This window comes from Apodemus sylvaticus, chromosome 8, assembly GCF_947179515.1.
Source record: "Apodemus sylvaticus chromosome 8, mApoSyl1.1, whole genome shotgun sequence".
Classification (NCBI taxonomy): domain Eukaryota; kingdom Metazoa; phylum Chordata; class Mammalia; order Rodentia; family Muridae; genus Apodemus; species Apodemus sylvaticus.
The window spans coordinates 20,868,186-20,883,349 of NC_067479.1; positions in this window are offsets into that span (position 1 = coordinate 20,868,186).

A 15,164-nucleotide genomic window follows, 5' to 3' on the forward strand; every position below is an offset into this window, starting at 1 on the left:
ATGTTGAAGACATCTTGCAAAGGAAATACAAACATGCACCGAAATGGCAACAGCCTCTTACCAATAACCCCAGTGCAGTTTGTGTAGTACTTCCCAGAATTCCTTTACTGTGTCTGATGTGTAAGGGATGGTCCTCAATTAGTTGTGCTATGCTTCCTCTTGCTTGGTAAGCATTTTTGGTCAAACAAGGAATGGCAGAGTCCCACAATTAGATCAAAAGATCAATCCTAATGTACCGTTTTCTCCTCACCCTCCTGCTGTAATAAAGTGGCTGCAGCTCTCCAGGGGACAACTCAAAATCCTAGGACTGATATTTCTAAATTAGCTGACTCTCTGACCTTGCTGGTAATTGCGTTAGTTTATCAATGTTCAACACAATTTATTACTCTCCAATATGTACCAAAGTGTTTATCTCTCAACACTAACAATATTAAAAAATCTAAACTATCTATTGCAGCACAAAGAGGCATCCTTTCATTAGGGAAAATATAAATGAATAGGAAACGTCACATGACCTGACTTTGCACAGAAGACAGTGACTCGAGACAGAGGACAGCTGCCATCTGCTCTGATTTAGTGACATTATGTTACCAAAAAAGAGAAATTAGGTTTTGTTTTTATTTGTGTGTCTGATGCAGGAATAAAGTGACATTTTCTGCAATACCACAGTAATGGCTGCATTCCAAGATAAATAAACGCTACCTATAAAACCTTACAAAAGCATCAGAAGGCAATATAGCATTAGGAGTCACTTTGACTTTAACCATCACGTGTTTTGCACTGGGACGGGGGTGGGAGGGCGTGGGGGGAGGACATTAAGGTCATGAGTCCTATTTTGGGATATAGAAAAAAACTATCCCCTTTGCTCCCCTTATCTCAATCATTTTTATTATGTTATTTAAGCTTTGTGTTTAATTGCGGTAGTAGGCAAGCTGTGACAGAACTCAGTTTCTATTTTGTTAACTAAAGGCAACGGGACACTGAAATTTCACATCATGCACGTCTGTTTTTATCCTAGTTTGGATGAGGAGTTTAGTGTGAGCTGTGCTGAGGGCCACTAGTGTACCAGCCCATGAGATGCAGATAATGCTCTAAATAATGGGCTGACTTTTGTCTAACTTCCCCTTTATCTCTAGTGCTGGGATGTGTTTCTTCAAAGCTGACAGAGCAGCTAGGATGCGTTTGGTGAACCCCCATCCACTCACCCACCTGCTCTCCTAGTGAGCATCAGCCCTGTGGTCTTTAGTCATGACAAAGGAGCTTCAGGGGCAGCTCAACCTCAGGTAACACCAGTCCTAAGGCTTACAAGCCATTTGCTATCTTCACTATGAAGTCTTAGCATCTTAGAATGATAGATCCTTTATGTCTTATTATTGTCATTATCTTATCAGCAATCCCAAGGCTAATAGTCTTTTAAAGGCACATATATTTTAATGTATTTTATTTATTGGTAACTCATTTTAGTGCAAAAAATTGAAATTTCTTCTGTAAGGGAATGACTATATTTCAACCATGAATACAGTGTAGAACTTTTTGGATCTATTTTTGAAAAAAATTGCTTTAGCTGCATAATAAAGTCATGGAAATCCTTTAGCTTTTAAACACCTGCAACTTCATTTTTTTTTAACTTAAAAATCAGGCTTTTTATACAGCGTATTCTTATTTGGGTTTCCCTTCCCCTAACCACCCATCCACCCACTCAAATCCACACCCTTCTTTCTCATTAGACTATAAACAGGAATCTAAAATAGTAGGGATAATAATAACAGTAATTAATAAATAATACAAATAAAAACCACCAAATCAGAATAGGGCAAAACAAAGACACAGAAGAAGAAGAAGAAGAAGAAGAAGAAGAAGAAGAAGAAGAAGAAGAAGAAGATCCCCCTATAAATGAAGCCTAAGAAACACATATAGATGCAGGGATATATGTGTCTGCATATAGAGAAATCCCATAGAAACACATATAGATGCAGGGATATATGTGTCTGCATATAGAGAGATCCCATAGAAACATAAAACCAAAACCATAACATATATGCAAAGGACCTTTAAGGTGAAAGCAAAACAAAGACCTGATGAAACATCACGAGACAAAGAACTTCCAAAAACTATGTTGAGTTCATTGTGTTTTAGCCATCTATAGACAGGCATGAGGCCTGCCCTGAAGGATAGTTCGTATTCCCAGTGGGACCGTTGGAGAAAACCAATTTTCCATTTGCAAGTGGTTATCAATAGCCTCCAACTTCTTAATCCCATCTCCAGGCCTCACTCTTATTTATGGTGTCTTCACATTGCTAGCTCAGGAGAAGAGACCTTGGGATGTGACCGTTTTGTGCTACAGTCCAAACTATGCCACGGGATAACCAGGATTCTTTGGCAGGAAGGCACGGGTCCAGTGAAATGACACACAGACACTGAGGTGGTTTTTGGATCTGAGTCTATTATTCTGGGTATCCCCTGGTCCAGTCAAGTTAACATCTCAAATTAAGCATCATATTCATCTGACAAAGCTTCAGTTTTCTTGGGCAGTACAGGGTGTTTGCCGATCGTCCAGTTGGCCAATTGGCACATGCAGTTAAACTGCTTCTTCATCGTGGGAGCTGGGTAAGGATGGCTCTTGCGCCCAGCCTCCCAAGAGCACCTCTGCTTAGTCCGCCCCTGCATTCTTCTCTGTGCCATGCCCGGTGCTGCCCTAGGCATCCGGTGATCAGCTCCGGCTGCAGCCCCTAACCTCAGCCCGGTGAACCAACCAGGGAGTCTCTGTTAGTAAAAAGTATGAACTGTATCCTGAATCACACCTGGATAAGTTAAGAATGTTGTTTTGGCCAAAGACCCCCTAGGTGGGATCTGCAAGACAAAAGCAGCTCCCCACAAGCTTCCATTGAGGCAGCTCTGAGCTTTGTACCAACTAAAATGTAAATTCTTTCTACCTTGCCCAACACCCACCTGTACAGCAAGGACATTGTATAAGGTTTTTCAGATGTAAATATCTTCTAGTCTGGGCTTATTGTTTAAAATCCACCTGTCCTGCAAGGGTGGCTAAAAAACAAAAAGGAACCTGTAATTTTAGGGTTCCTGGAAAATTCTAGTGCCTGCTATTAATGCTTTTTACACCATACTTGGAGCCATACTTCATTTATATCCTGTTGGGAGGTAAATGTAATTATGTAAATGACTGGAGCAAAGCGTTGCAGAATTTTCTGGCTACAAGATGGATTCTTTTACATCCCAATTTGCTTGGTTTTTCTAGGTCCTGGCTGCTAGGAAGGAGGAGAGTTTTAGAAGTATAGTAAATTGCCAGTGAGATTTTCGGCTTCTGAATAGGGTGTTCCAGAGAGCCCCAGGAGACATGTCTCGCCTCAGTCTGTAAAATTTCATTTTACAGATCTCACTGGGGCCACTGCAGCATCATTTGCTCACCGAAATACACACTCGAATGGTTACCCTACAGACTCAGATAGGGGCTTTCTTTATCATTAAAAGAAGTGGTTTATAATTGTTTTAATGTGTGTTGAATGGACGCATGCCTGTAGATCCCGAAAGACGGCTTTTAGGGCTTGGCTTTCCTACTATGGGGCCAGTCACCGGGCTTTCAAGGCAAGCTCCTGCATCCACGCAGCCAGCTCTCTGGCTCTTCCATTAAACTTCTTGAGTCCTGATAAGAGCACCATGTTGTTTCATCTATTTTACACACTTATTGCATCCTTTCAGTAGAAAATAAAATTAGTAAAAACTTTCACTTTTTAAAAAAAATTCATGCTCAGATGCTTCAGTTAGCTTTGCATGATTTTATTTCCTTCTTTACTTAAAAATAATTGATTTGTTTATTTTAAAGTGTGTGTGTGTGTGTGTTCACATGCACCCGCAAATAGAGATCAGAGCATGATTTGCCAGATCTGTTTGTTCTTTCCACCTTGTGGGTCCCAGGAATCAAAAAAACTCTGATGCTTGGCAGCAGGTGCCTTCAGAGCAAGAGCCATCTTTCTAGCCCCTAATTTGATTTTTAATAAATAATCATATTGTTTTCATTCAGATAATAACAAAATTAATTTGAGTAGCAAAGTAATTATGTTTTTCAAAATAAGAAAAATTTGTAAATATGAAAAACCTTTGCCATTCTATTCAAGTTTCTATAAAAATATTTTAGAGAGATTAATTTATTAAAAAAGGCTTTTTTTTTTTTACAGTTCTAGAGGTTGTAAAAAAAAGCCAAGCCCAAAGTCAAGCAGCAAGTAGATCCATTGTGTGCCTGAGAGAAAACATGTGGGTACTGTTCTCATATGTGGGCAGGGAGTGAGACAGTGTTCACCAAGAACTGAAGTTACCTTTTTTTTTTTTTTAAATTTTTAAGCCTTGATTTTTTTACCTGCTATAAAAATTGTTAAAGTGGCATCTGATAATCTCTAACAACACAAACAGAAAGCAAAATTTGTGAAGTCCCTTGCTACACATGCCAGTTGGTCATTCTTCTAAGGTGACAATGGAGAAGAGAGACGGTGTGCTTTCCCCAAACAAAAGCAAACAGCGTTGTCCACATTATTCTGTACTTGCTTTTTCTATCAAAATTTTATTCATGAAGGTTTGGGATCCCACAGCACACAAGATCAAAATGGCTCGGTGACTGTGTATCGCCATCATGGCCGCGTATGGCCATCATGTGTCGCTATCCAAACGCTTGGCCACTGTGCCTCCCTCGCGCTCTTTCTTGTTTGCTCAATGGTCTTACAACAGGAGGTAAGACCCCACAAGGCGACTTTCATCCTATAGCCGTGGATTTCTCCCTCGCTTCCTGCCACTCCCATGCTAACTATAAACATCGCCCCCACTTTCAACGGCCCCACACTCGCCTTCCTTCCTGTTTACGTTTTCCCCAGTGTACAGAGCATCACCATGGTTTATGCACTCTAACACATATCCAAATGTGTTAATAGGTTGCGGTGTAAATATTATAAAATTTTGATTACATATGCAAATAATGTTGCATAATGAATGACATAAAATTCGGTCAACTGCTTTTTTTTTTTTTTTTTTTTTTGGAGAGCACAAACAATCCTGCAACAAATGTCCTTTTCCCTATGGGCTCTGTGCTACACTCTGCTTCTGAACAGTGGAGTAACTGGGTCAGGTGTAGGTGCATTCATTGGCTTTATAATAATTACCACATTGCTCTAATGCTGTAGGGTACACAACTGACACACGAAGCTGCTTTTTTCCCCCTGGTGACTTTGCAAGATGGTAATGATATTCTCGTGAACTATAATATTTTATTAATTCCCAGAGCATATTCACTGCCATTTTCCCCCTAACTGCAGAGCCCCACCTCCCCACTGCCTCCTCATTTCCTGCCTTATTTTTCCTTCCAATAGCCAACCCAGAGTCAAGTTTGTGCTGCTCAGGTATGGCTGTGGAACCGTTAACTGGGGCATGGTTGACCTACCAGGGGCTGCAACTTTAATTAACCTTCCCCCGGAAGCCATTAACTGTCAACAGCTCCTCAGACAGGAGTCGGAGCTCCTGAGCCCCTTCCCACTCTATGCTAGAATGCTACTGGCCGGGTCTCCTTCAGGTCTCTTGTAGCCAGTCACAGCTGTCCTGTGTTCCTGAGTGTATATGTCATGCTATGTCCAAAAGACAATGTTTCTCTCTGGTAGACCTCCTCCCCTGTCTCCTACAATCTTTCTGTCTCTTCCTCATTCCTTGATGGTCTCTGAGTCTTGGGTATTATGTGTCTGAAATAAGTATTCAATTTGTGACTGAATATTCTACTGACGTTTTTCTTTGTAACACTGATCAGTTATGAACTGTAATCTTTCTAATTTTTTTTGCATATACAAGAGTAAGAAGAGTCTCTCTAATTTACTGTCTATACTTGAACTTCCTTACATTATGAAGATATGCCTTCTCTTATATGTTTATAATTTCATTATTTTTAATTGATATGCCTACATGTATTTCTTGCCTATATTTCCTTTGAACTGGCTCTTAGGCTTTTTTTTTTTAAATAACAATTTGTTTGGGTTCGTTCTGCAGTATTGTAGTAACTTCGCTGGTTAGTACTAATAGGCACTGGCTGGTTATGTAGTCAGGGATCTACTGAGAGTATTTAGTACTGTAAGAACTAATGGATTAGGGACCTGATGGCTCTGTCCACCTGCGCTGCGCCTTGCTGCATGGCCCACTGACCCTGGATGCAGCTGGGCTCCCTCAGATTCTTGGTGCTGTAGCTTCAGGCAATTGGCTGAACACAGCTAACAAGACTCAGCAACTCTCTCCGGGGCGTCCACTCTCAGATTTCCTGAGATCTCACAGTTTTCCCATCTGAATGAGTCAGTAAACTTGTTTATCACCCAGAGACAGCATTAGAAAGCATAGGATAGAAAAACCTCAATAGATACAGGTTCAATCTCACTTACCAATATTGAATATCTTGAGCCTGGAAAATACAATTATGGCAAGGAAGAACTTAGACATATTTTGCAAGGGGCTCTGGGAGGGTAAGTTTCCTGAATTTTACTGTGTGGAGGTGGATGGAACTCAGCCGTGGTGAGCTCCTGAAAAGCAGGCTGAGCTGTCAAGTCCGTTTGCGCATTGCAAAGAACAAATGCAGACAGCGCCTTTTTTTTTAAACCAAATGTAGATGTTTTCCAGTAGTGTATATGCTGGCTCTGCTCAGATAACACTTGCTAACAGAATTCTAAAACATCAAGAAACCTCACCTCACGACAACTGAACTTCTGACTTGGTTGGGTACTTTCCTGCCATCCCAAGATCATACAGATAATGTCAAAGTTTTCTTTTACTTTTACACTTGTCTTTTTGTGTTTGCATCTTTAATTTACAATTATTTTTGCTTATGACACAAGCCTGACTGTGATTTGTTTTGTTTTCCAAATTAACATTAGCACCAAAAGAACTCTTTCCTTTCCTTGAATAAAAATGCCAATTACATAATCATTAATCTGCCACATAAACTTTCCTTTTCCTCCATTATATATTTTCTCCCCTCCCCGGTTCTCCCCTCCCCTCCTGTTGTCTCCTGTTGTACAAATCTATGCTATAATCTATGTATATATCCTGTTGTATAAAAACCGAATGGATTTGTAATGACATTTGTTTAATCTTAGATGCTTTTCACTGTGTTGTTCCTAGAGGTTGTCAAGATACTGTAGCCACCAAATGTGAATCAGAAAGCAGAACTTTATCAGAGTCCAAATCCAGTAGCGACTTGGACTTCAGCCTCTTGGGCTGTGGGAAAGAAACTTTCCACTACAGTATTTTTTTTTTTTTACAGTCACTGTAGCCTGAAGAGGGTGTAACCTGGGTCATAAATGACCTTGCCCTTTCTGTCTCCCTCTGAGTCTTCTAGGACTAACACCCACAATCCCTTCTCCTAGTGCATCTGGGCTACAGCCTGACATCAGGGTTAGCTCTATGCTGCAGCCTGACAGAGGTCTGAGTCTATATCCTACCATTTGATGTTGTTTCTCTTTTCCTTATGTTTTCATCAACGTGTGAGTTTTGTGAATGTCACAGGACTGACAATGGGAGGCCATAGACGCCTCTCAGCCTTTCTGTACCCGGCAGCCCTGGATTCCCATTCATGCCGTCCTCATCCTCTCTTTTTACCATTACATTTCAGTTGGATGAATGAATGAATGTGAGAGTGAATGAATGACTTAGGCTGGAGATTTGTTTTCTAGCACTCTCTATCAATTTATCTTTCTTCTCCCTCCTCTCTCTTCCTTTAAGGTAGAGAGAGAGTCTTGTAGGCTAGGCTAGGATGGCTTTGAACTTCTTGTTCTTTTGTATCCACTCCCCGGGGATTTTAGGCTGGCATCACCACAGCTGTTTGTATGGTGCTGGGCTCTAAACTCAGGCCGGGAAGCACTGAAGCAACTAAGCCCCATTCTGGGGCACAGGGTGAAGATTTTGGGTCTTCGATCTATCTTTCATGATTTCGCTCTTGTAAGGCTGACTCATTGAACACATAGACCCATCACATCTGGTAGAAAGCATTCTTACTTCAATGGTTAGTTCCACTTTAATATCTTTCAGGTTTCAGATTACAAGAGAGAATTGCTCCTCTTGCATAGAGTATATGCTTATATACGTTGGGATCTGGAACTGAGGGAAGATGCCCTACATTTCTTTATGTCTCCTGCATAATTTAATAAAATACCCTGTGCAGAGTAGGCACTAACTTAATAGCCAGTTGATTGATTGAATAATTACTCGGCATATAAACACCTCTGTAGTACATTACCCAGTGAGTGTCTATTTCAATATGACTACAGCTATGACCTTCCTGTAGTTCATTAGCAAATGAAAAGTATGCTCATTTCCATGGAAGGAAATGAGAATATAAAAAATGTGCTTCTATTTGTAGCGCCATTACTGTCTTACTATTTGATTAAGAACAAATTCTTAACCTTTTAATGTGACCAGTTACCTATGGCTCTGGTCTCTCCGGCTACTGCGACACCAAAATCGTGGGGATGATAAGACAACAGTGCTAGGGGAAGAGATACAAACAGGCCGGAACTCACTGGCCAGAATCAGCCAGCGGCAGAACAGGGAAAATGTCCTCAGGAACACAGACAGGAAGAAGCAAAGAAGAGGTTTCACAAGACGAAGCCGGTAGACTCAAGGTTGGGCTTCATTCCTGAACAGCACCAAGCCCTTCCATTGGCACTCACAGGCACCTTCTCACTTCAGAAATGCCCTGGCAGGATGTCCAACCCCCGTCCATCTCATTCCCAGGGAAGAAGAAAAACAGAATCAAGTGAATGAACATGACAATAAAACAAACGCACAAAAGTGTTTCCCGAATGTTCTGTGTGGTCATTCACTTGATAAGGATTTACCCGCCTCCTTGCCGGGCAACCTGGTTGGTACTAAAGGTCTGAAAAGAAAAAGAATATAAGTTCTGCTTTTAATGTTCAGGCTTAGGGGTGGGGGAAAGATCAGAGGACCCTCTCAGGGAGTCAAAGGTGGAGAGAACGTTCCAGGGAGGAGGGAAAAACAGAAAGAAGACGGGAGATGTTCTTGCAAGTGTTCTCGCCTCGCTACCGCAGAAGTGGAAGCAAGGGAGGAATCAAAGGGAAGGAATGGGCAAATCCTGGAGACCCTTGAGCCACAGCAAGCACAAAGCAGCAAAGTTTTTAAAGTTTGGAAACTCCCAGGGTCAGATTTGGGCTGCAGAAATCAATGCGGATGATGCGGAAAGGAAGAGGTTCTGGCCTGTGGGAGAGGGAGGAAGGTTGGCCACTGGTGTCTCCGGCTGTCAGCTGGCTGCAGAGGGCGCTACTCCTCTGGTTAGTGAGTGGGGAATGCGCATGATTCCGGTTGCTCAGCCATGGTTTGAGTTGGAGTTAAAACCTACACTAGCTGTGGTCTCGGGTCTCTTTCTTCTGATTCAGAGCTTGGCATACCCTGTGCTCTTACGGTCTCTCCCTCTCTTCTTCCACCGGACTTAAAATCCTTTCTTGCCCATTTACAGTTTGTATCTTAACCATCCTGTGCTTGGTCCTAACATTCCACACAATCTGGTCCTCACCTGATCCTAACTCTCTCTAATAATTCCTTTGCTCCTCTGGAGGAAAGTATATCCTTTTTTTTTTTTTTTTTTTTTTTTTTTTTTTTTTTTGTTTCCAACACTCATCACCTTTTGTAAATATTAAGGCACCAATTCAATTTAATTTTAAAGATAATGTTTTTCTATTTCTTCTTCTGTCGATAAATTACGTTTGCCATCTTTTAAAAGCTGTGTTGTCTCATCATTTTCTCCAGTGTTCGTCTTGTTTCGGTTTGTTGGTCCCCCGAGGATACAGGAATATATATTGATATAATGAACAATGTAAAATAATAATAATAAAAAAAGGACAAGACGAACTCAGGTCATGGTCACACTCTACAGTGTTTGCCAGTGATCTATTCGAAAAGAAGGCTTATATTTCAGTCCTGATGAATCAAATATTTAAGAAACATTTTTAAAGTAGAGAAATATATATGGAAAAAATATCACTACTGACCCTGAGAGGCCTTCTTGAGAGATTCGAGGCATGGATGATTTAACTTCAGTTTTAGCCCCCGCTTCTTCCACTAAAGGTTATCACAGTGAGCATTGCTCATGAGGGTTCTGGGAATATAAACAGGGGTCAGAGATCAAAAAACACAAAATATAATATCAGATAAAATATTAGCAGCCCTGCAAATATTCACAAAGTCATACATTATGCTAGAGCGACTGTATTCCACGTAGGAAAATAAAAATGGGGAATTACATGAGCTGCTTTCTTTTTTATTACAGAAATTAAAGGTCTAATTTAGAATTGTGAATTTATGTAAATAGCCATTAGTGCAATTTTATTAGTTCAGGTATTCAGGGTATGAGCATATAAATATAATGGGGTTTTTATAGAGTCTGAACTGGTAGGAATTCTGCATGTATAGGTCCACGTATTAGAGGTTTGTAACCTTTACGGAACACAGGGCTGCTGTGACTAGGTATTTAAGTCATTACACATAGATGAAAGTTACTTAACAGAGGCCAACTGCCCTCTTCCTCTCTATCCGTCCTAGGCGTCTCAGTGAAGACGCTGATGTAATTAACAAAGATGGTGGCGCTGACTATTGGTTCTTCGCACCTTGCAAGTACGTTGGAACCTTCTATCAAATGTTATGTGTCACTTTAAGTGACACATCTACCCACATCTACCAGCAGTTTAAACATTAGTCTTATTTCAGAGCCAAGGAAACAGATTCATCAGAAGGAAAACCTTGTTCAAGGTTACATAACATGAGGTGGATGTTTTAGAGCCAGGTCAAATAGGGCTATCTCTGCATTTGTCACACAGGTGCACTGAGAGCAACCAGCCATAGCTTTCTTCTTTTTCCTCCACTAGGGATGTTCACAAAGAAGTCTGGTGACAAATTTGCATAGTTTCTTGGTTATTGTTGGTTTTGTTTTGGGTTGTTTCTTTGAGGTAGAGTTTCATGTAGCCCAGGCTATCCCTACCTTCTATATTTAGTTGAAGATGATCTTCATGTCTTGATCTGCCTGCCTCCACCCACTCTGTGCTGGGTTAACAGACATATGATACTCTACCTAGCTAACTGCATAGTTTATTTTAGTATGACTGGGATAGGATTAATGAACTTTATACATGTTTGTCTATGTCCATGGACGAAAGGTGATCACTTTTCTATCTCTTTAACATTTCCCTTGAGATGGCTTGAGAATCTGTGCTGGTAAAGTAGAGGACCACTGTCTTGATCAACCTGGATCGTTGATTCATTCCATTTCCTTGTTTGGATTTTATGCTGTCCGCTGTCCTTCAAAACATGAGAAATGCGTATTTCTTAAACTGATGTAAATATAGTGCTTGTTTATGAAATTCTTAAAAAAGAATAATAAATGAATGTTAAAAATGTAAATTAATGCATACATGCAATCTAAGATAGAAGAACAATCAAGCATTCATGTACTTACCAACCCACTATCAACATGATGAAACTCCTCTTTTTCCTGTAAACTCTTTCTCTCTCCTTCCCTCTCCTCTTCTCGGACAGATTGGCATTGCCTGAATTTTGTGCTTAATATCCCCTTGATTTTCTTCCACACTTTATCAGCTGTGAAATTATTCCTCTGCATTTATTGCCTCAATTTATTTTGGTTAATCTGCAGACCAAATCCAGGGCCTCTTGCATGCTGAACATGCCCTCTGCCACTGATATATCCCCACAGACCAACCTTATCATTTCAGTTTTGAGTTTTGCAAGAACTAAGTAGTATCTCCAAGTAGATAGTATGTTTGGCAACTTAATCAGCACAGGATTTGGAATTACCCAAGACTTGGGTAACAATAGAGTTGGCCGCATTTTCATCTGTAGCAGGGGTAAAACCCGTTGCATGTATTTTCAGGGGAATTAGGAAACACAATCATGTTGCATGATGGTAAGTCTTGTGTTCAATGTATACCTGCATCTCATGTGCATCTGCTGAAGAACTAAGTGTGGGTGGTAGGCTGGGCTAAACGATTAGGGATTTGCAAGGCAAGCCCCACTCCTCCTCTGTGGGAGCCGCTGTGCAAGATGGGTCACTCAGAGTGCCTCCGAGTCAGGGACAGTGCTACTTATATTTCCCTCAGCTCCTAAGCTTGACAATACCACTTATAGGAAGTCCATCTTATGTGAGTGTGTGAGCCTAGGATAATGGAGGTCTTCTGAACCACCCTTCTCTGCCAATTATGCCTCTTCATCCATGAACAGGAGAGTAACCCAACTTTTTTTTTTTTCCCAGAAATGATACTTTTCACACGCCTTTTTCTGTAGGTGTTCTCATCTTAATTTCACAAGTAAGAACCCTAATAGAATTCAATGTAAAGTAGTGATAGCTCAAATGACAGGCTTGTGTGAGTGCAAAGTACCTTGACAGTAGCTGCAAGGGGAAAATGTTCACAAGCACCTCTAAATTATGCCAGTTAAATTGCCAGAAGATAAAATTATAGCAATATCAAGGTTATTGGAGTAAGAGTTGATTGATTACAGTCATTCATTAAGCAATAACAAACACCTAGTCTTTCTAATGTGCTACAGACTTTAAAATGTGTATGTGGTTTGGATAGAATACCTGTGACCGACTCCTCTTCTTTGGTTTTTATTGGTTATTTTATTTATTTACATTTCAAATGTCGTTCCCCTTCCTGTTTTCCCTTCTGCAAACTCCCTAGCCCATCCCCTGTTCCTCCATGCTTCTTTGAGGGAGCTCTCCCACTCACCCACCCACTCCCACCTTACCACTTTAGCATCTTCCAACACTGGGGCATCGAGTTTCCAAGGGCCAAGGGCTTCTCCTCCCATTGATGCCAGACAAGGGCATCTTTTGTTACATATGTGGTTGTAGCCATGGGTACTTCCATGAGTATTATTTGATTGGTGTTTAGTCCTTGGGAGCTCTGGCAGTTCTGGTTGGCTGATATTGTTTTTCTTCCTATGGGGTTGCAATCCCCTTCAGCTCCTTCAGTCCTTCCCCCAACTCTTCCATTGGGGATCCCATTCTCAGTCCAATGGTTGGCTGTGTATACCTGCATCTGTCTTAGTCAAGTGCTGGCAGAGCTTGTATGTGGTTTGGACAGAATACCTGTGACTGACTCCCCTTCTTTGGTTTTTATTGGTTATTTTATTTATTTACATTTCAAATGTTGTACCCCTTCCTGTTTTCCCTTCTGCAAACTCCCTAGCCCATCTCCTGTTTCTCCCTGGATCCCACTGTGGGATCGCATTCTCAGTCCAATGGTTGGCGGTGTATACCTGCATCTGTCTTAGTCAAGTGCTGGCAGAGCTTCTCAAGGGACAGCCATACCAGGCTCCTGTCAGCAAGCACTTCTTGGCATCAGCAGTAGTGTCTGGGTTTGGTGTCTGCAGATGGGATGGATCCCTGGGTAGGGCAGTCTCTGGGATGGCCTTTCCTTCAGTCTATGTTCCATTTTTTTGTCTCTGTCTTTTCTTTAGATGGGAACAATTCTGGATTAAAATTTTTGAGATGGATGGGTGGCCAACTTTCCTTCTAATGCATCTATCATGGTCTCATAATGGAGACAAGGTTGCAAATCAGTATATAGAAGGCCACTGGATACATTAGATATGTTAATAAACTATTAGACATATAATAATAATAATAATAATAATAATAAACTATTAGATACATTAGTAAACTCCCACAGTGTACCACAACTGGAGCCATGACAGTTAGGAAAGAAGAAAAAAAGGAAAAGAAAAAAGAAAGAGGGGAAGGAGAGAACAAAAGATGCAGATTCTGATCCTGTGGACTGCGATGAACAGACATGAGTAAAAATAATCATACAAATGTAAGAAGGGTGTGAGCTGTGGTGTGTGGTCAACTGGAGGAGACCTGGTTGGTTAAGACTCCGGCACAGCTGCCTGTGCTTGGTCAGCAGGGTCAGGCAGATTAAGAGGGGCAACACCTCACTGAAAGGCTTTCTGTTACAGTATGGAGGGGAAAGGGAGGCAGTTAGAGATTTCCCTTCTAAAAGTATTATATTTCCTCCGTGAGAAAAACAGACTGTTAATATAAATAGAATTAAACTTGCATTCATCTCCACAGGGAAAATGTCTTACTTTCATTGATCTAGAAAATGTGAAAATTCAAACTTTGTGCTTTTTTGTAACTTCTGTGCTTTTAAGTTTTGAGGAATAAGGCCTTTGTTATGCTCTAGGCTTTGAGGGAATAGGAATTAAGTCTTGGGCTTAAGTTTCTTTCTTTCTTTCTTTCTTTCTTTCTTTCTTTCTTTCTTTCTTTCTTTCTTTCTTTCTTTCTTTCTTTTTAATATATGACAGAAAGGAACTTCCTGGGGTCCAGTAGCAGTCTTTACCTCCTGAGGCAGGAGACGACTGGTAGCAGAGACAGGATGTTGAGTGAGGGCACACATGGTCTGCCATGACTGTAGCAGTCAGGTGACCAGGAGCAGTGCTGGCAGAAACTAAAGGCAAGAGGGAAGAATGGGCTTTAGGGAAGAGAATAAATTACAAAATGATCCAAGGTATCACCAAGGAAGTGGATGACCCTGAGGTAAATTTCCTTCAATTCTGGGACCTTTGTTTGTCTGTTATGTAGTTCAGACACTTGGCACTGTGCATTTTCAGAAAAAAGATATACAGAAACCTGCATGCAGAATGAATGCACATACTAATTTTTAATAGCTTGACTCCAACACATACACACACACACACACACACACACACACACACACACACACATGAATACACACGGGCATGCATGCACAGTGAGGTTATTAGTAGAAAGCAGGCAACTTGGAAAGAATGGGAGAGGAACAAAGTTGCCAGGTCCACGTAGATGTGTACGCCACACTATCCCAGTTGACTATGACCTTGTTTGCGCTCTGCACATTGACATGCTTTGGTGTCTTGATTTCTGTTCTAGAATTGCTGCGCATTCTCAGTAGCCAACATGCTGGCTTTGCAGACCTTGAAAACTATGCCTAGTCCCTGGAGTGGAGAGTCTCTTGCCTCATAAGTTGGGGCTGTTGCCTGCTGGTCTAGAGAAGTAGCACTGTGTGGAGGGGCGGCATGCACAGATTATTTTTAGGCAACTGGGAATCAGGGCAAAGCTGCTGGCAGGG